The 20,394-nt window shown below is 41.1% G+C and overlaps 1 long non-coding RNA gene across 2 annotated transcripts in view; it reads right to left on the bottom strand.

Moving 5' to 3' along the window:
* Positions 1–20,394, bottom strand: part of LOC126930133 (uncharacterized) — a 38,224-nt gene that overhangs the window by 9,998 nt on the left and 7,832 nt on the right. The window contains exon 3 of one of the 2 annotated variants that reach the window (XR_007717462.1): positions 17,323–17,435. The exons of the other annotated variant lie outside the window; for it this stretch is intronic. This is a non-coding gene — a long non-coding RNA (uncharacterized LOC126930133). Of the gene's footprint in view, positions 1–17,322; positions 17,436–20,394 lie in introns of those variants that run through there. 2 annotated transcript variants of the gene reach the window in all.

Raw genomic sequence — 20,394 nt, 5'->3', positions numbered from 1 at the left:
ATCCACTACAACCAAGTAGGATTTACCCCTGGTGTATTTGTCTGTTCTCACACTGCTATGAAGAAATACCCGAGAACAGGTAATTTATAAAGAAAAGAGGTTTAATTGACTCACAGTTCTGCATGGCTGGGGAGGCCTCAGAAAACTTGCAATCATGACGGAAGGCACCTCTTCACAGAGTGGCAGGAGAGAGAATGAGTGCCAGTAGGGGAAATGCCAGACACTTATAAAACCATCAGGTCTCATGATAACTCACTCACTATCATGAGAACAGCATGGGGGAAACTGCCCCCATGATTCAATTACCTCCACATGGTCCCACCCTTGACATGTAGGGAATATTACAATTCAAGGTGAGATTTGGATGGGGACACAGAGCCAAATCATATCACCTGGGATGCAAGGTTGATTCAATACAAGCAAATATTAAGAGCCATCTATGACAAAGTCACAGCCAACATCACATTGACTGCACAAAATCTGGAAGCATTCCCCTTGATAACTGGAACAAGACAAGGACACCCTCTCTCACCATTCCTATTTAACATAGCATTGAAAATCCTAGCTAAACCAACCAGTCAAGTGAAATAAATAAAAGGTATGCAAATAAAAACAGAGGAAGTTAAACTAGCTCTGTTTACAGATAATATGATTATATAACTAGAAAAACCCATAGTCTCTACACAAAAGCTCCTTGATCTGATAAACAACTTCAGCAAAGTTTCAGGATACAAAATCAGTATACAAACATCAGTAGCATTTCTACACATCAACAACATCCAAGCTGAAAATGAAATCAAGAATGCAATCCCATTCACAATAGTCACAAAAAGAAGAAAATACCTAATAATACAGCTAACCAAGAAGGTGAATGACCTTTACAACAAGAGCTACAAAACACTGCTCAAAGAAATCAGAGATAACACAAACAAATGGAAAAACATCCTAGGCTCATGGACAGGAAGAATCAATATTGTTAAAGTGGCCATACTGCCCAAAGCAATTTACAGATTCAACACCATTCCTATCCTATTCTTATTAAACTACCACTGACATTCTTCACAAAAGTAGAAAATACTATTTTAAAATTCATATGGAACCAAAAAAGAACTCAAATAGCCAAGGCAATCCTAAGCAAAAAGATCAAAGCTGCACACATCACAATACTCAACTTCAAACTACACAACAAGGCTATAGTAACCAAAACAGCATGGTACTGTTACAAAACCAGGCATATAAAAGAATGGAAAAGAATAGAGGGCCCAGAAATAATGTCACACAGCTACAATCATTGGACCTTCAAAGAAGCCAACAAAAACAAGCAATGCGGAAAGCACTCCCTATCAATAAATGGTGCCAGAATAACTGGCTAACCATATACAGAAGCTTGAAATTGGGCCTCTTCCTTACACCATATACAAAAATCAACTCAAGATTGATTAAAGACTCAAATCTAACACCAAAAGCTATAAAAAAACTTGGAAGACAACCTAGGAAATACCATTCTGAACATAGAACCTGGCAAAGATTTCATGAACAAGATGCCAAAAGCAATTGCAACAAAAACAAAAATTGACAATGGGACCTAATTAACATAAAGAGCTTCTGCACAGCAAAAGAAACTATCAACAGAGTAAACAGACAACCTACAGAATCAGAGAAAATATTTGCAAGCTATCCATCCAACAAAGATCTAATATCCAGAATCTGTAAAAAACATAAACAAATTTGTAAGCAAAAACAACTCCAATAAAAAGTGGGCAAAGGACACTGACGGACACTTTAAGACACATATGTAGCCAACAAGCATATGAAATAATTCCCAACATCACTAATCATTACAGAAATACAAATCAAAACCACAATGAGGTACCATCTCACATCAGTCAGAATGGCAATTATTAAAAAGTCAAAAAATAACAGACTCTAAGGTGGTTGTAGAGAAAAGGGACATTTATAGGCTGCTGGTGGGAATGTAAATTAGGTCAGGCATAATGGAAAGCTGTTGAGCGATATCTCAAAAACTTAAAACTACATAAACAGAGAATTACATTTGATCCCACAATCCCATTATTGGGTACATAGCCAAAGGAATGTAAATCATTCTACGATAAAGACACATGCATGCATATGTTAATCGCAGCACTATTCACAATAGCAAAGACATAGAATCAACCTACATGTCCATCATTGGTAGACTGGATAAAAATGGTGCTACATATACACAATGGAATACTATGCATCCGTGAAAAATGAGATCAAGTCTTTTGCAGCAACATAGATGGAACTGGTAAACTAACACAGAAACAGAAAATCAAATACCACATGTTATCACTTATATGCGGGAGCTACACCAAGATAGGAACAATAGACTCCGGGGTCTACTTGAGGGTGGACGGTGGGAGGAGGATTGAAAAACTACCTATCAGGTACTATGCTTATTAGTTGGCTGACAAAGTAATCTGTATGCCAACCCCTATGACATGCAATTTACCTGTATGACAAATCTGCCCCTGAACCTAAAATAGAAGTTAAGAAAAAAGAATTAACCCCTTCCCTGCTTCGTGACACATCTTAAAATATTGTGTCTTGCATAACAGATGACCTTGAAACTCAAAACATGGCTTGAAAATAAATATTTGTATTATACTCCCTTCAAAACATTAATTTTCCTTATTACTCTGGAATAAATAGGTTTCTATTTTTTAATAAAAAATGTTTTCCCTCACTAATTTTAGAAAGACTTCCTAACTCCCAAGGTTATACACAAATTTGCCTATATTTTCTCCTAGTAGCTTGATTATGATGATGCTAATGATTTTACCTAACATGTATTGAGTTCTTATTATATGCTAAGTGTAATAAAGTATTCCATTTAATCCCGACAATAACATCTACAACATGGGCAGTATTATTATTCCTGTTTTACAGAAACAGAACTAAACCTTAACAGTTTTAAAGGCCTTGGCCAAGTTTTGAAGACCAAATGATTCATATAGACCAGATTGTGAGAGAGTCTGACTCCAAGGACTGAGTTGACGTGCTACTGCATTCTTCCTATTTCTTTTTTTCAAATCTTGTACCAAAGAAGTCGGTATAATTTCCATAATTAATTATAATTTCCCTGCTGACAGTCAGAGGTCGTTTTCAGAATTAGACCTAAAAGCAAAGCTCTATCTTGGAATGAGCACCTAAACTTCACCACTAGAGCCGTGGGCATCTCCAGGTCTGATTCACTCCTTGTGACCAGGTCCGAAGATCACATGGGAAGGGATCTCCCACTCATTTTGTTTTCCTCTGTGGTACACAAGAGATCCTTGAGGATCCTTGAGATTTCCACTGCTTTTTGTAAATCTGAAGGTCTTTGAGAAACACCAGTTTCACTGACTTTTTTCTTCCTTCCCTTATATTTCATGCAACAAGCAGACTCTATCCACTAGGGCTGCAGAGCGTTATTTCAGATCAGGGCAGTAGTGATGCCATAGAAAAAAAGAAAACCTTGAGTATCCCCTTTTCACCCAGTTGGAATTATTCACAATTTCTAGAAACATCCTTTACAACCTATAGCAGATTGGTGCCTGGATCAGCAACATCGATGGGAATTTACTGAGTAAAAATTCTTAGGTCCTAGACCCAGCAGTCTTTGTTTTCACAATCTTTCCGGGTGATTCTGGTGTTGAGAACCACTGACTACAGTAGTTTAGCAAACAAGCAATTAAAATAACAGCATGACAGAATGCAACATATGTGTTGCTCTTAACATAAGCAGCAGTAGGCAAGTTCAAAGAAGACAGCAAACTCTGAGAACTCATGGATGACTATGATGATCTCAAGTGCTCTGAATTCCCCACTGGGATCTCCTGTATTTGTCTGTAAGGAATGACTTCCTGTATTGATACAGACAAAATTAAAATAACTGCTGCAAAGAATGCCCCCCACACACAGACACCACATCTGCAGGCAACTCACTAAGCTCTGTGTCTTTTTAATGTTCATTCATTTCAGATGGATTTTCTTCTCATTCATCATCTTGTAGGAAAGACCCCAGTTAATAAGGGGTGGGGATAGCGGGAAGGAGAAAAATTAGGGGAACAGAGCAAATGATTTGCAGTGTTAGTAACAGTACTGAAAGCCAACAGTGTCAAGCAAGAGCCATCCAACATGATCTCGGAGGCTTGGTTTGGTGACACTGTCACCAGGGGTCAGCAGGACTCAGCTGTGAAAAATAACTAGGAGCAATTGACTGGTCAGGCTGAATTTGGGCCCTAGGCAGATATCTCAGACCCCTCTTGAAATTTCTTGGCCTTTTCTAAATTTGAAAGCAGGTGAGAACCAGCAGTCAAAAGCTCACGGCCTCATTTCCTTTTCTTCTTATATCCTACCTCATTTCAAACAGGCTACAATCTTAATTAATATAAACGTGCACCCTTGTCTGCAGGAAGGGAGTAAATGGTAAAGAGTACTGTCCCTAAGTAGCCATTATTCTCTGGTCACTCATCTCCCTGCAGGAACTAAATTGTTTTGTAATTTTTCATTAGGCAACAGCTAATTAAAAACACAATTACCAATCATTTTAATTATAAGCTGCTCTCCCAGAAAGGACTTAAACCACAGTTCAAATGGAGACAGTCAGATAAAAGGATTGCCAAGGAAACACAGAATAACAAAGAAAAGGCTACTTTTCTTGTTGCAGACAATTGAAGACAAAGTTGATGCTTCTTTTTTAAAGTCCAATGCTAATTTTAAAAATCAATAAATAATATTCTTGTGCAAAAACAGAATAATTTATATGTCTGAAAATTAAAATGAACAATATTGGCTCTATGCTGAGTAAGGAAGTACATTTGGATGCAGGAATACGTTTTCTAAACTTGATATCAGAATGGCTTTGCTAACATATCAACATTCCACTCACCTAAACTTTGTGAAATAAATACTATTTCAGCATTGTAAAACATAAAATAAGCTCAGGACTTGACATTTGCTTATGAATAGAAAATAATTCAGATCCTGTCTATAAATAGAAAAAAGATTTCAACATTTTTACTTAATCCCGGTAACTAAAACCTTTACAAATATCCTTGTCATGTTATTTTAATCAACCTAATTGTCCATTAACAGACGAATACATGGCCTGGTGCAGTGGCTCACACCTGTAATCCTAGCACTTTGGGAGGCTGAGGTAGGTGGATCACTTGAGGTCAGGAGTTCAAGACCAGCCTGGCCAACATGGTGAAACCCCGTCTCTACTAAAAATACAAAAATTATCGGTGGTGTGTGCCTGTAGTCCCAGCTACTCAGAAGGCTGAAGTGGGAGGATCACTTGAACCTGGGAGGCAGAGTCTATAGTGAGCTGAAATAGCACCACTGCACTTCAGCCTAGGTAGCGAAGTGAGACCCTGTCACAAAAAAAATAAATAAAAAAGAATTAAATCCTATCATTTGCAGCAACATGGATGAAACTGGAGGTCATTGTGTTAGCTGAAATAAAGCACGCACAGAGCAACAAATTGTGCATGTTCTCATTCATGTGTGAGAGCTACGGAAAGTGGATCTCATGGAGGTAGAGAGCAGAGTGATGGATACCAGAGGCTTGAAAAGGGTGGAGGAATAAGGAGAGGTTGGTTAACGAGTCCTAGTGTTCTATAGCAGAGTGTGCGACTATAGGCAATAATAATTTACTGTATGTATCAAAATAGCTGGAAGAGATTCAAAATGTTCCCAACACAAGGAAATGATAAATGTTTAAGGTGATGGAGATCCTAAATACCCTGATTTGATCATTACATATTGTATGCATTACCAAAATATCACATGTACCCCATAAATATGTATAATTATTATGTATCAATACAAAACTAAAAACTGATTTTTAAAAAAATTTGTATTGCCACAGGTTTGGGGGGAACAGATGGTATTTGGTTATATGAGTAAGTTCTTTAGTTGTGATTTGTGAGATTTTGGTGCACCCACCACCCAAGCAGTACACACAGAACCCAATTTGTAGTCTTTTGTCCCTCACCTCCTTCCCACTCTTTCCCCCAAGTCCTCAAAGTCCATTGTATCATTCTTATCCCTTTGCATCCCCATAGCTTGGCTCCCACTTATAAGTGAGAACATGCAATGTTTGGTTTTCCATTCCCGAGTTACTTGACTCAGAATAATAGTTTCCAGTTCCATTCAGCCTGCTGCAAATGCCATTAATTCATTCTTTTTTATGGCTGAGTAGTATCCCATTGTATATATATGCCACAATTTCTTTATCCACTTGTAGACTGATGGGCATTTGGGCTGGTTCCAAATTTTTTGCAATTGGGAATTGTGCTGCTATAAACATGCGTGTGCAAGTATATTTTCCATATGACTTCTTTTCCTCTGCGTAGATTCCCAGTAGCGGGACTGCTGAATCAAATGGTAGTTCTACTTACAGAGGTTAATTTTTAAAGTTTCTTATTTTTCTCTCTTTTTTTAATGGTGTCTTACTATGTTGCTCAGGCTGGTCTCAACCTCCTGGGCCCAACTCCTGACCATCCTCCCACCTCAGCCTCCCAAGTAGCAGGGATTACAGACATGTACCATGATGTTCAGCTTGTAGGTTCTCTAAAAAATTATGAAACAAGTTAGGTCCAAGAAACATCTGCGTGATGCAGTTGAAGCCAGTGAAATTCTTTTTTTTACCCCAAGTTGCAGCCAAATAAAGAGAAAATAAATAACAATTATTTCTCATCACTTGACTTTACTGATTTCACCTATATTCACTGATTTCTCCTTCAATTGCCATTGCATTCTAGTGTCAAAGAAGCCAGGACCCCATCTGCTCTGCTCTTCCTCCTCCTTCTTTTAAGGTAACTGTATCTAAGTTCTTTTAAAATCATTCTCTGAGCTTAGCATTCATGTTATCTTAAGCATTTAAATGACTGAAGCAAAAAAAAAAAAAAAGTTTTCATTATTGCTGTCAAGTCATGCAAAGGACAAAAAAAATGTATTGATCAAGCAAAGCTAACTGCATCACACTGACCTCAGGGAAGAATCCCTTGAAAGATACTAGTAGAGTTCTTAATAGGGAAATTAGGGCAGGGTGTTTGCAGGGTTTGATCCTGGGCTGGGTGATTGTGCGATGGGCCTCGCAGGGCAGGGAGCTCGTTGAGATTGGGCTCTTGACCCCGCCTGCTGCGACTTGGCCAGGAGCTTCGGCCGCATAAGCCTGACTTGATACTGGTCCATAGAACCAACAGCCAAATCGTTGCATAGTCTCACCTGCCAGGTTTCACTGTCCCTTTCTGTGCCTTTCGAGGAAGTTTGCCCATTTTACAATCATACATAGCAATCTCAGAGCCTCTGGGCCCTTCTGATCTGCTGAGGGTCTCTTTGGATGAGATACTGATGTCCAGGGCACAGCAGAGCATCAGTTTATGATTGTAAAGGTATCATTTACTACTCCTTGCCTGAGTCCTGCAATCTGTCCATCATGGGTACTTTTGGTCATTCTGCCTGACACGCGATGGGGAAAGGGGATGACCTGGCGAAGTGTTTGAGCATTCTCCCCAGGGAAAGTGATTCTCTGTATGTCTCAGTTGAACACAGTTCAGATGCTCAGGATTGGGTCTGCAGCTCAGCAGATCTGAGTCTTGCAGCTACTTCTTCAGCTTGAGAGACAGCCAACCCTCTCCCTCACCCCCACTGTGGTTCCTGCCCAGCATCACCTGTGCACCCACCCTCTGCATCCCAGTCCTGTGCCCCCTGGTCCAGCAGGCCTCTCTCTCTCTCTCAACCTAGCAGGTCTCCGAGAAAGGAACTCCCAGATTGAGAGGCCAGCTGGGGAGAAGTCCCTAGAGCCACAATAGAAAGTTGTTCTTATAATCAAAACACATTCAATTTCCCTGGGCCTAATATGCTGGCCTTTTGCATTAATACTCTAGCTTAGGTTTTGGCTGGGTGGTGTCTCACCCACCAGACATGAAAAGCTTTGCCTGCCTTTAAAACTTCTGTGGTCACAGAACATGGGGTTCCCCTGGGGTTGCTTCTCTGGAGCCTGCAGGAGGGCACCCAAACCCAGCCCGTTCTCCATGCTCTGGGCCCCTGTCCTGTGATGTTGGATTCCTGAGCAGGTGTCCAGCTTGCACTCACAATGGCATCAGAGATCTAGTTATTAAAAGCAGAGTAGGCATATGGATTCTGGTATTCAGCCAGCAGTGTAAGTATTGGACTTGAATTCTTGGTTTGGTGGAAATTCAGGCTTATCCGGGAACTTCCCAAACCTCAGTGCTTACTGAATCCAGAATTGAGGAAGTCCTTTGTTCACGGCCTTGTCATGTTGAGGCATTTGAAAGTTTTTCAGGAAACAGTAGGTGCTTTGTGGATTCCAGCTTGGACCTCACTAAGAACCAGGCATAGGAAGATCACGGCTCCCAGAGTCTGAGAGAAACCTCTGCTCCTTGGACCTCATAGCTTTGGATGGGCGGGCACAGCAGTGAAAGGTCTTGAAGCAAATCTCACCAGGCAAGCAATTGGTCTTGAGAAGACAGCTATTTAGCTGATTCAGTCTTAACTTCCAGAAGCAGGTATTTTCTGCAACAAGCATCCAAATGACTGTGCTTGGTCTCTGGACTGTTGGACACAGGAAGAAGGGATCAGAACGGCTCAGTTATAGTACCTTCCATTTCATTTTCTAAGTCGTCCATATATATATATTTGTGTGTGCGTTTATGTGTACTGAAGTGCAACACAGCTCACATTTCCTTATTTATCTGAATGTCACCCAGTTTGGCTCTGCTCTACCCATCTGGTTTGGTAGGACGTCAATCCTGGTAATTTTACGGGATGCTTCTTCCCCCTACTGTCATGGAACTCTCTGGATCCCTGACACTTGTTCAAGTCAGATTTTAGTAAATTATCTGGTCTTCAGTCCATCCTGGCCGCTCCTCCTGAGTCCTCCCAAACTATGTGCGCACGATCCATTCAGAAACATCAGCGTCGCCCTCTTATTTTTTTGTTTTTGTTTTTGTTTTTTTTTTTTTTTTGAGACAGAGTCTCACTCTGTTGCCCAGGTTGGAGTAGCGCAGTGGTGCGATCTTGGGTCACTGCAACCTCCACCTCCTGGGTTCAAGCAATTCTCCTGCCTCAGCCTCTCTAGTAGCTGGGACTACAGGCATGCACCACAACACCCAGCTAACTTCTGTATTTTTGGTAGAGACAGGGTTTCATCACGTTGGCCAGGCTGGTCTCTAACTCTTGACCTCAAATGATCTGCCAGCCTTGGCCTCCCAAAGTGCTGGGATTACAGGCATGAGCCACCGTGCCTGTCCAGACCGCACCCTTTAAGCAAAGCTGGGGCACATGCCTGATGCCCACCCTGCCGAGGAAGGTTCCCACCTCCTTCATGTGATGTTCTATTCCCTAAGGATGCTGTTTTTGTGTTAGAAGGTAGGGTGGCCAGCCATACTAGTTGGCACAAGACTCTCTTTATTTTGGTATGGAAAGTTCAGCTTTCCAGAAAACAGCTTAGTCCTGAGTAAACTGGGAACGTTGGGAGGACAGTTTGAAGGACGGCAACTCCTCCATTCTCCAAATTGAGTCACTTCCCTTGAAAACTCTCTCAATGGGCCACTCCCCTCAAATGAACACCTAGAACCCTCTCTTTCTAGGAACGTCTTATACCCACCACCAAGAATTCAGACTCTTGAAAACCAAACCTTTTTATCTAATCTCTGCAGCAAGGAAAATATAGACTTCTAAAAGGAAAAGCTACAGTGTGAGCCTGGTTCTTGAGAGGAGAATCAAAGCACATCTTCTATTATCTTAGGATCACTTTTCTGCTGAGAAAACAAGGCATAGCTATTTTCTCAATCAGATCATCCCAGCTCACAGGGATTTCTCATAGGAAGTGGTTCTCAGACCCGGGTATATGTAAGCATCATCTGGGGAACTTGAACAATTCCTTCACGCCTGGACTCCTCTCCTGATCAATTAGATTAGAATCTGTGAGGTTTGGCTGGGCATAAAAACAGTAAAAACCGTCCATTTCTCAGAGAGTGGTGAAGAGAAGGTTTTGTTTTATTTTAGTCATATTTCCAAGAAATTCAATAAACAGATCAAGTAGATGACTGTTTCTATATACTATGAACCTTAAAATTCCCTTGACTTCTGACCTTTGAAGGCCAAGGCACTACAGTTCATGTAAGACAGGCTGCCCTGCATGCCAACATTCACTGACACGGAGCATTTCTTCATTAACCCCACTGTAAATATTGCAAATTCTTTTGACCTCCATAAATACTAAATGTAAAACTCATGTGTTTCATAGACTGGGCTGACAAATCCCATAATCTCAGGATTTGAGAGCTGGAAGCCTCCTCCACCCATCTTTTTCCATAACTCAATGAAATTAATATTATCAAAATTATCATTATTATTATTAATTTTCTGAGTGCCTTCAAAACCTTCCTTGGCAAACAATGGCTTTACTTTCTAGAGATTTTCTCAAATTGAATTTTAGTTACATCAGCTCTAGAGAGTACACAGGAGCATGTATACTTAAGCATATTTTTCTCATAAATATAATACACTTGCAACTGCTTTCAAATGATTACCATGGACTCAATCTCGAATGTCACACTTTTACATTAGTTTGACACATTTATAATTGCCTGGAAGGATTTCTTAAACAAGCAGCACTTTTACTGGGTCAGAAAATCTTTATGTGACCTAAATTTTATATACGACCTCTATTTATTTCTGTTGCAGATGAAAACGATTAAGGTAATTTAAGACACCACTGAGCAAGAAAATCAGAAAAAATAAATGGCATGATTGCTGCTTTTTAAAAATTCTAATTAAATAATTTAAAGAAGTTTGGATAAAATATGTGATACAAAATAAAATTACCTGGGAAATGTTCAAGACCATGTATTATTTAAGACCGACATATGTGAGTAAGAATATTAATAAGGTTGTGCGGATCTGGGTCTGTTTAAATGCAGCCACTAATGAGACCAAGCTTTGAAGGTGGTGAGTCTTAAATTAATAACTCCTCATCAAGAAACTCTTGAGAATGAGGACACTGAGTCTCCAAGAGGTTAAGTAGCTTGGGGTTAAGTGACTTTTTCAAGAACTCACTACTAGTAAGTGGCAGGCCAACCCAGATCTCTTCTGATTTCCGATCTCAGCTCTTCGGCGCATGGCTATACTTCCTTTCATCAGGGGAAAGGTTACAACATATTCTAAGGGCAGAAACAAACTTTCTTCTGGATACAGGTCAAACTATACCTATTCATAACCAGTTTCTCAAGGTTATTCTCATAATTTAATCATCTTTAAAAAAAATTTTTGTAGAGATGGGGTCTCATTATATTGGCCAGATTGGTCTCAAACTACTGGGCTCAAGTGAATCTCCTGCCTTCACCTCCCAACAATTATCTTCTTATGAAGTTGGTTTGAACTCCAGATCATGGCTATTATTATGATTTCTTTATACCTTAGAGAAATTTTTCTTTCCCGTTGGGGACTTTCAGGAAGACGGTGGTCAATTCTACAGAACAAGAAACACCCTCTGCCACCGGGTGCTTCACAAGCCGGTGTGGCCCATGATATATGGAGTGAGTAGCATCAGATATTTCCTTAATATTAGAACAACTAATGGCCTGGAGTTGCTTATCACTGACAGGTGGCTGACCCAAGTGAGCAAGTGGTCCCATGCATAATTAGAACTGATACCTGAGCTGCTGTTGTTGGCAGCATTCTTTGCTATAATATTGGTTGTACACAAAAGTTACAGCACAAGTGTTGAGAGGTAGGGAAGCAAGGCAAAAAGATTCATCCAAGTTCTCTTGGATATAAGTCATAAAAATCCAACTCAAGCTAGCTTAAGCATGAAGGTCATGTACTGTCTGAAATAACTGAAGTGTATAGGGGTAGGGTTCCTTTCAGGTGTGGCTTGATCCAGGAGACTTGGGTTCTCCTCTTTTTCCATTTCTTGGTTCCTTTTCTTCATGTTGGTTTCATCTACAGAGAAGTCACCATGACTGCAATGGTTACAACCTTATAGCTCTACCTGTTCTAGTTTCTTGGAGAAGAGGGTATCTCACTTTCCACATTTCCACACGGACTTTTGTTCCCTTTAATCCCATATGAATTATTATGAAGCATCTATTTATAAACCAATTGCTAAACTCAAGGAATTTGAGTTTCTGATTGGCCAGGAAAGGTTCATATGATCTTTTCCTAGAACGAGGTGAGAAAACTCCCCACCACTAAGAGTAAGGGAGGCATATTTCCCCCAGAAAAGGGTCTGTAACTAGAGGAGAGTACAGCCATTGAGGCTCTCAACAAGCAATAAATGTCCACCATGGTGAACGATGGCCAGATGGTCCATGTCTTTCAGAGTGTTACACATGAGAGGGCATGTGATTAGGTGGGTGCTCCATGACCCCAGCTGCTGGACTAGCACCCAAATCAAACTTTCAGATCTATACAGTGGAGAGCTTTCTTTCCAAATTGGAACAACTTCCTTATGAAGGAGTGAACATACAATTACTGCAGAGGAGAAGTAGAAGCTAGATCAGTCTTTACCCTAGGAGATCAGAAAGACTTTTTGGCTGGTAACTAATGCAAAAGTTGTCAGAATCAAAATGGAGTCACTTGTGTCAAACCAAAAGAGGAAGGAAGGAAGGAAGGAAGGAAGGAAGGAAGGAAGGAAGGAAGGAAGGAAGGAAGGAAGGAAGGAAGGAAGGAAGGAAGGAAGGAAGGAAGGAAGGAAGGAAGGAAGGAAGGAAGGAAGGAAGGAAGGAAGACCTTCATGCACACATGCCTATGGTAAGAACTTTTACAAAGACTCTGAAGGGCTCTTACCCACATATGCCTATAACGAGAACTTTATCAAGGACTTTTCAAACTGCAGCTTGCTACCTGAGTCACAAGGACATCTAGTCAGATGTACAAGAACACCTGCCTGTCACACTGTCTCCACTAATGAACTGGCATCAACTCCTGGAATAGCCCCTGTAATCAATGTTCCTCTGTTTCAGAACAAAGTATGTGTATGTTTTCCCTTTTCCTTTAAAAGCTTTTTCTCACCTCAACCTCTTTGGACATGTCCTTGGTCCCCATACCTTGCAAGTCCTGGGCCTGCAAATCCCCTGTGCAAACCCCCTAAGCACTCAGTTATAAACTCTTTATCTTTGGAGGATCTTCCTCTGTCTGCTCTGTAAGTGGACACTTAAATATTCAAAAATTTCAGAAAACTCAAAAACTTCTAAGGTTGCTTCTGAATGTGAATGAAGCCATTGAGAGACACTGGAAGGATGAAATGTAGTTCATCAGACATCCTTACACACCTGCTCCCAACACACATTACCTTCAGTGGCCTCTGCAGGGCATGTCCTCACATACACATCCTATCATTATTGTGGTGTGACATTATCATGTGGATGACACAAATAAGTCACATTGCATTGTATGTGTGTTTTTGTGAACATATCAGTTTGTGTTGTGGAAATCTTCAAGCATAGATTAGAACTTAAACCTCATTTTTGTATTTCTTATTTCTTCCAAGTCTACTTGAAGCCACCAAAGTGGGGGAAATCTCAGCATTGGATGAGGGGGTGACCATCTCATGTGCCTTCTGACTCTCACTCATTGTGACCGGGGAATGGGACAATGGTTGAGACTGAGGGTTCTATTTTTTTTTTTTTTTTTGAAATGGAGTCTCACTCTGTCACCCAGGCTGGAATGCAGTGGTGCCATCTCGGCTCACTGCAACCTCCGCCTTCCCAGGAGGCGCAATTCTCCTGCCTCAGCCTCCTGAGTACCTGGGACTACAGGCGCCTACCACCACACCCGGCTAATCTTTTTTTTTTTTTTTTTTTTTTTTTTTGATTTTTAGTAGATACAGGGTTTCACCATATTGGCCAGGCTGGTCTTAAACTCCTGACCTTGTGATCCACCTGCCTCAGCCTCCCAAAGTGCTGGCATTACAGGTATGAGCCACCGCACCCAGCCACGACTGAGGGTTTCCTTGACGCATCACCTAGAGTAAGTTCACAAGTCACAGGACTCACAGTTTATAGTCCCTCCTTGTCCTCCTCTCTGTGTCGTGGAATTCCTTTTACAGCTTCCACCATGGAGACACCCAATGGAAGGCAGAGCACAACTGGCTTCTAAATAATCTCACTGTATTAAGTGCCAAGTTTAGTGCCAGTTGCAGACAGTGCCAATTTCTAGATCCACAAATTCATAAAATAGCAAAAATTCTATAAAAAGGAAAAATAAAATTAGACTATGTTGAACTCATCTGCTGTTTTTGGCAATCAGAAACCACTCCTTTTTCAGATATAGGCAGCTAATTTTTCTTTGAGGAACCATTCTCAAAGAGAAGTTCAAAGAAAAATTAGCTGTCTTTATCGAAAAGATCCTCCCTCTTGCTCAATCTGCGGGCAGTGGGGACCACACTTATTTCTGCCCCATTCCTGTCTTTAAGACCATTCATAAGACCAAGAACTTTTTTCCCCATCTATTCCTCCCCTCTTCATACTGATTATGTGAGGGATGGGCATGGGCTGGTCTAATCCTAGTCCATCAAAAGTGGCTTCTGCCCTCATGGGTGTGTACAGCAAATCAATGCAGATGCACTGGGTTCTACAGAACATGGGCGTTATGGGGGTGCATTATGGAGGCACATTGCTTACCGTGGATGATGATGAAAAGGTTCCTGAGAAGATGCCTGAAAGATGAGTAGGACATAGGTACCAATGTGGGCAAGGGTTGGAAGACAGAAGTAAAATACACAGGAAGTTTGATTAAATAAAGATAGATGGGTACTGTATGAATGGAGATATGGGAAGGAAGGGCTGCAGGATGAAGGACTGGTGAGGATGCCAGGAGCAGGTGACGTGGAGATTGTGAACTGCACTGGAAAGAGCCTTCATCACTTAAAGTGCAATTGGCATATGCAAAAATAGACCCAAACGATCATTTTCAACCAGATGGAGGAAGGTGCCATTGATGGCATTCTAACTAGCATCATTTGGAGGTCAAAATTATGAATATATATAGTCTGATATAGCCTCTCCTTCTCCTCTGTAGTAATCATTTGCTCACTAACTTATAAGGAGATTGTTCCAATTTGAAAAGAAGGCTCTGCATGTGTAGATCTGAAAGTTTGACTTGGGTGCTAGTCCAGCAGCTGGGGGTCACGGAGAACCCACCTAATTACATGCTCTGTCATGTGTAACACTTTGAATGGCATGGACCATATATATATATATAATTGTTATATTTATATATATGATTCTTATATACATACATACATATATATGAACATATATGTATAATTGATGAATATGAATATTGATGAAATTAATATACATAATTGTTATATTACTTGAACTCACAATTCTTCTATAACTGTATTCTACAGCAATATTTGGACAAATATGTAGAAAAAAGCATGTTAAATGGAACACCATTGAGAGTAAGAAAAATGGGCTCACCAAAAATGTACATCACCAGGGTTGAGTTAAATTAAATGGGATGCATTGCAGTCTTTAAAATAATGTAGTAGGTTTAGGTGAACCCATATGCAAAGATGCACAAGAAATATTATGTGAAAAAAGCAAGTTATAGATAAGTGTATTTGACCACATACAGACATGTGCAAGTGTTCACACACAACTCCAAAAGGATAAATTCCAAATTGTAAATACTTTAGGATGACGGGGTGGAAAAATAAAACCATTAGAGACATTTTTAAATTATAAATTTATATATCATGGCACTATTTTAATAAGCAAACAGCAGATGTAACCATTTTTAAACTTCAAAAACTTAAAGAAATAACTTGCATCTGGAAAAGAAATGCACACTGAGGCATTTATACAGGCTTAGTTCAAAAATGCTGCACTTATTTTATTTTATTTTATTTTATTTTATTTATTTTATTTTATTTCATTTTATTTTTTGAGATGGAGTCTCGCTCTGTCCCCCAGGCTGGAGTGCAGTGGTGTGATCTCCACTCACTGCAACCTCCGCCTCCCAGGTTCAAGTGATTCTCATGCCTCAGCTTCCCAAGTAGCTGGGATTACAGGCATGTGCCACCACATCTGGCTAGTTTTTGTATTTTAGTAGAGACAGGGTTTCCTTCTGTTGGCCAGGTTGGTCTCCAACTGCTGACCCGCCTCGGCCTTCCAAAGTGCTGGGATTACAGGTGTGAGCCACCATGCCTGGCCCCAAAATATTGTAGTTTTGAAATAAATCTTGTTAATCACATGAAACCCCCGCACAACATCCACAAGACATGCAGCATGTGGCTGAAAGTCCTGGGCAAGGAGAATCCATGCTAACCCAGTCCATGGGGCCAACCTGGGGACTTACAGTGCAGAGGTCAGAGCCCCAGGTGCTCCCTGACTCTTCCCTGGAGGCCTCTGCATAGAGTAAGCAGAAGAATGACTGCCTCTGCTGGTTCCCCAGGCTCTTAGCTGCTGAAGGAGCCCTGAGGAATCTTCTGGAAACAGCTTTCCTCAGACAGAATGAAGAGGACACAGGTGCACAAGGTGATAGCAATGTAAGCCTGCTACTGCCTCTCTTCCTCCACCACATGCCGACTGAGTATCCCCAAGGGGCCTCTTTAACTTTTTTGGGACTTGTCTCTCTGCCCCGAAAAGTGGAAACAATCATTCTTGCTCTGCTCACCATGCAGGTTGTTGTCAAGATTGTTTGGGTTAATGAATGTAAAAGAGATCTTGTAAACCATGACGGGCTGTCTGTGGGTAGGAAAAGAACCACCTCCCTCACATACGGATGATTTTCATCTGATCTCAACCGTAAGGGAAAGCTTTCAAAGGCTAGGGGTAAGATGATCGAGCTTTCTTTGTTTAATAAAAAGAAGGGGCTGGGCACAGTGGTTCATGCCTGTAATCCCAGCACTTTGGGAGGCTGAGGCGGGTAGATCACTTGAGGTCAGGAGTTCAAGACCAGCCTGGCCAATACGGTGAAACTCTGTCTCTACTAAAAAATGGAAAAATTAGCTGGGCGTGATAGCAGGCACCTGTAATCCCAGCTACTTGGGGGACTGAGGCAGGAGAATCACTTGAACCCAGGAGATGGTGGCTGCAGTGAGCCGAGATCACATCACTGCACTCCAGGCTGGGTGACAGAGTGAGACTCCGTCTCAAAAAAAAAAAAAAAAAAAAAAAGGTATTTGAGAGGCTGAGACCAAAGGATTCCTTGGGCCTTGGAGTTTGAGACCACCCTGGGCAACACAGAGAGACCCTGCCTCTGCAAAAAAATAAAATAAAAAATTAGCCAGGCATAGTGTCACTCACCTGTGGTCCTTGCTACTCAGGAGGCTGAGGTGGGAGGATCACTTGAGCCCAGGTCAAAACTGCAGTAAGCTATGATTGCCCTACTACACTCCTGGCTATGCAACATAGGGCACACTGTCTCTGAAAAATAAAAATAAACAAAATTTTTAAAGTCTGGCATTTTGATTTTGCAAAACAAGGTCATGAGCCTTCCGGCTCATGGGACTGTTAGCACTCTGCTTCAGAATTAGCTCAATGATCTCTCACAAGATACAAACACAAGAAGACCATCACAGAGGCATCCATTTATCACTCAAGAAGATAAGAGAGGCTTTAATTCTTCTTTCTTCCATTTCATACATACATGTGAAATTCTTTCCAGACTTCACTGACACCGTTGAGCCATATTCGCATCCATGTCCATGTGTAATGCTTACCTATTCCTGAACTGTATGTCCTCTCACACTGGTATGGAGGACAGTTTTGTTGGCTTACCTCTTTAATTTCCCCAGCACCAGTCAGTCTCAGACTGAATCCATGACCTGCAGATTTTACACTTTCAGTTTCTTAAGTGTGTTTTAGTGGATTGATTTAACTTTGGCAGAAATTTTATTTAAACGTATTTGTTTGAAGTAAATATTTAAATACTAACATTTACTAGGGAAGGAAGAGGCTTATGTATATCTGGTTGATTTCCTGGGAGAAGCTTTGGTTTTTTTTCTCTCTCTAGGTTTATTAATCATTTTTGGCACACCATCTTCTGTCCTGGAGGGGCCACACTGAAGTCAACCAAGCCTCAGGCCAGACCAAGAATAGAACAACTTTGTATGTGGTCCTGGGCAGGGGATGAAAGTTAGTAAAGGAAACATTCTGACATCCAAAAGGTCAAGGTCTATTTACAGACACAAACATGCCATGTATCAGGATAATATGACCAAATATGAAACAAGGTGTGAATTTTCTCACTCTTCCTCCTACCCATACTTGTCTCCAACCCTAGAAGCTAGGACGTTCCTGTCATATTACCCAAGGTAGGAGCAAAACCAAGTCAAAAAGAAAAGTAAGTAAATCCATTCTGAGTTTGGGCTTTCACAATAGAATACTGAAACCCAAGAGAGTGACTGCTCTTGAAAGAAAGAGATTTATATCCTTTGAACCTACATGGTGTTTTAGTGGGTTGATTTAACTTTAGCCTTAAAATTTGACCTAAACAATAGGCAGAGAACATATATGATCTGACTGGGCGCAGCGGCTCATGTCTGCAATCCCAGCACTTTGGGAGGCCAAGACTGGCTGGTCTTTTGAGCCCAGAGTTCAAGACCAGCCTGGGCAACATGGCGAAATCCCTTCTTTACAAAAAAATACAAGAATTAGCTGGGTCTGTTTTTGTAGGAAACAGGGTAGGAAACAGAGGAAACACCAGGAAACAGAGGTAGGAAGATTGTTTGAGCCCAGGAGGTCCAGGCTGCAGTGAACCAAGATCATGCCACTGGGCTCCAGCCTGGGCAACACAGTGAGACCCTATCTCAAAAAATAAAAATAATATACATATATATGTGTGTGTGTGTGTATGTATATATGTGTGTGTGTGTATATATATATATAATGTGTATATATAAAATATGTGTGTATATATATATAAAATCTATCAGAATGGACTCTTCTAGTTTTCCTGTAATAAATGCCCGCATGTACTTGAGGGTAGAATGTGTCTGGAGGGAAAGCAAGGGAAGGTATATCGTTCCCACCCACTGGTCTTGGTCCTAAGTGGTGATAATGGGATCACAGGTCTTCCAGATGGTTTAGGAGATCTGGAATATAAGAGACTTGGATCTCTCTTCTTATCCAGTTGCCATAGAGTTCCTCACGCCACGTTGGTTTAAGAGAGTAGACTAAAGATGGCCCCATGTGAATTCAAGGCACAGAGGCCTGAAAAGATCACCCAGTCCAGTGTTTCCCAGGTGAATGGAGAAGCCAAACAGTCTTTTGAGCCACCAGCACTAGAGGACAAGGATGGGCCTCATGACTGGGTTCAGGGTGCACCATTATGGATATGTGGCAAATCTCATACTGGAGACCAGCTGGGAATGCAAACTTATCAGGGAAGGTTAAGGAAGAAAAGAAGTCAGACAGGAAAACCATCTCTGTGGACACCAGCATCAGACAGAGAAGAGCTGAGAAGTTATTTATGCATCCGCCACAGTCCTGTGTGAGCCTCCTGGTGCTTAGACTCAACTCCATGAAAAAGAGGAGGATGGAATTACAAATGGATTGAGTGTAATGCATATTTCTTGAAATAAGTTAGAATCGGTGAGCTGATGCTTTGTGCCATCTGACTAAACAAGGCTAGAAATAAATGTTAAGTTGATTAGGTAGACTGAGAGTGTGTACCTAATACACACAGAAAGAATGAGAGATAGAAATGGAGACAGATATGGAGAGAGAGAGAGAGAGGAAAGAAAAAATAGAGAGAGAGAGAGTGAGCGTGCACATGATCTATCCTGGCACGCAGGCATGACACCGGTTAGTACCTGGCTTGTACACAGTAGGCACTACTCAATAAATGATTGTTGAACACATTAAGCTGAAAAGGGAATCTGAAGTAAGGAGGTGAAGTTAGAAATGGATGGTGCAGAGTGAGGTATGGGAGAGGTTGTTCCCTCTTTTTTAAAATTTCTATCACAATTTTTCCTGCAGTAGGACCTAAGTTTAAAATAAGATTGAAATACGTTCTCTGGTGTCCTCAAAACTCCACTCCCTCACTTGCAATGGGAAAGGCTGGGTACCCTAGTCTGACACACTGCGAGGGGATGGTTCACAGGGTGTCCAGCTCCTTCCAGTTTGCCTGGGTCTTTTTCAGCTTTAGCACTGACAGCCCCATGTCTTAGGAAAGGCCCAGTCCCAAGCACATCGGGATGGTTGGTCATTCTGATTCAAATTCCACATATCCAGTCATGGAGGGATAATGTTCACAGCTCACAACTCTCCATTTTCAGGATTTGAAAACCAAGACAATGGAACTTGAGGTATTCAAAGGAAGAAGCACAGCCTATTGTATCTGCACAGTAATAGTCAACGTTCAAACAAGAGTGTTATTGAA

This window comes from Macaca thibetana, chromosome 11, assembly GCF_024542745.1.
Source record: "Macaca thibetana thibetana isolate TM-01 chromosome 11, ASM2454274v1, whole genome shotgun sequence".
Classification (NCBI taxonomy): Eukaryota; Metazoa; Chordata; class Mammalia; order Primates; family Cercopithecidae; genus Macaca; species Macaca thibetana.
Note: the sequence above shows the minus strand (reverse complement) of the source record. Positions and strands in the feature narration are given on the sequence as shown.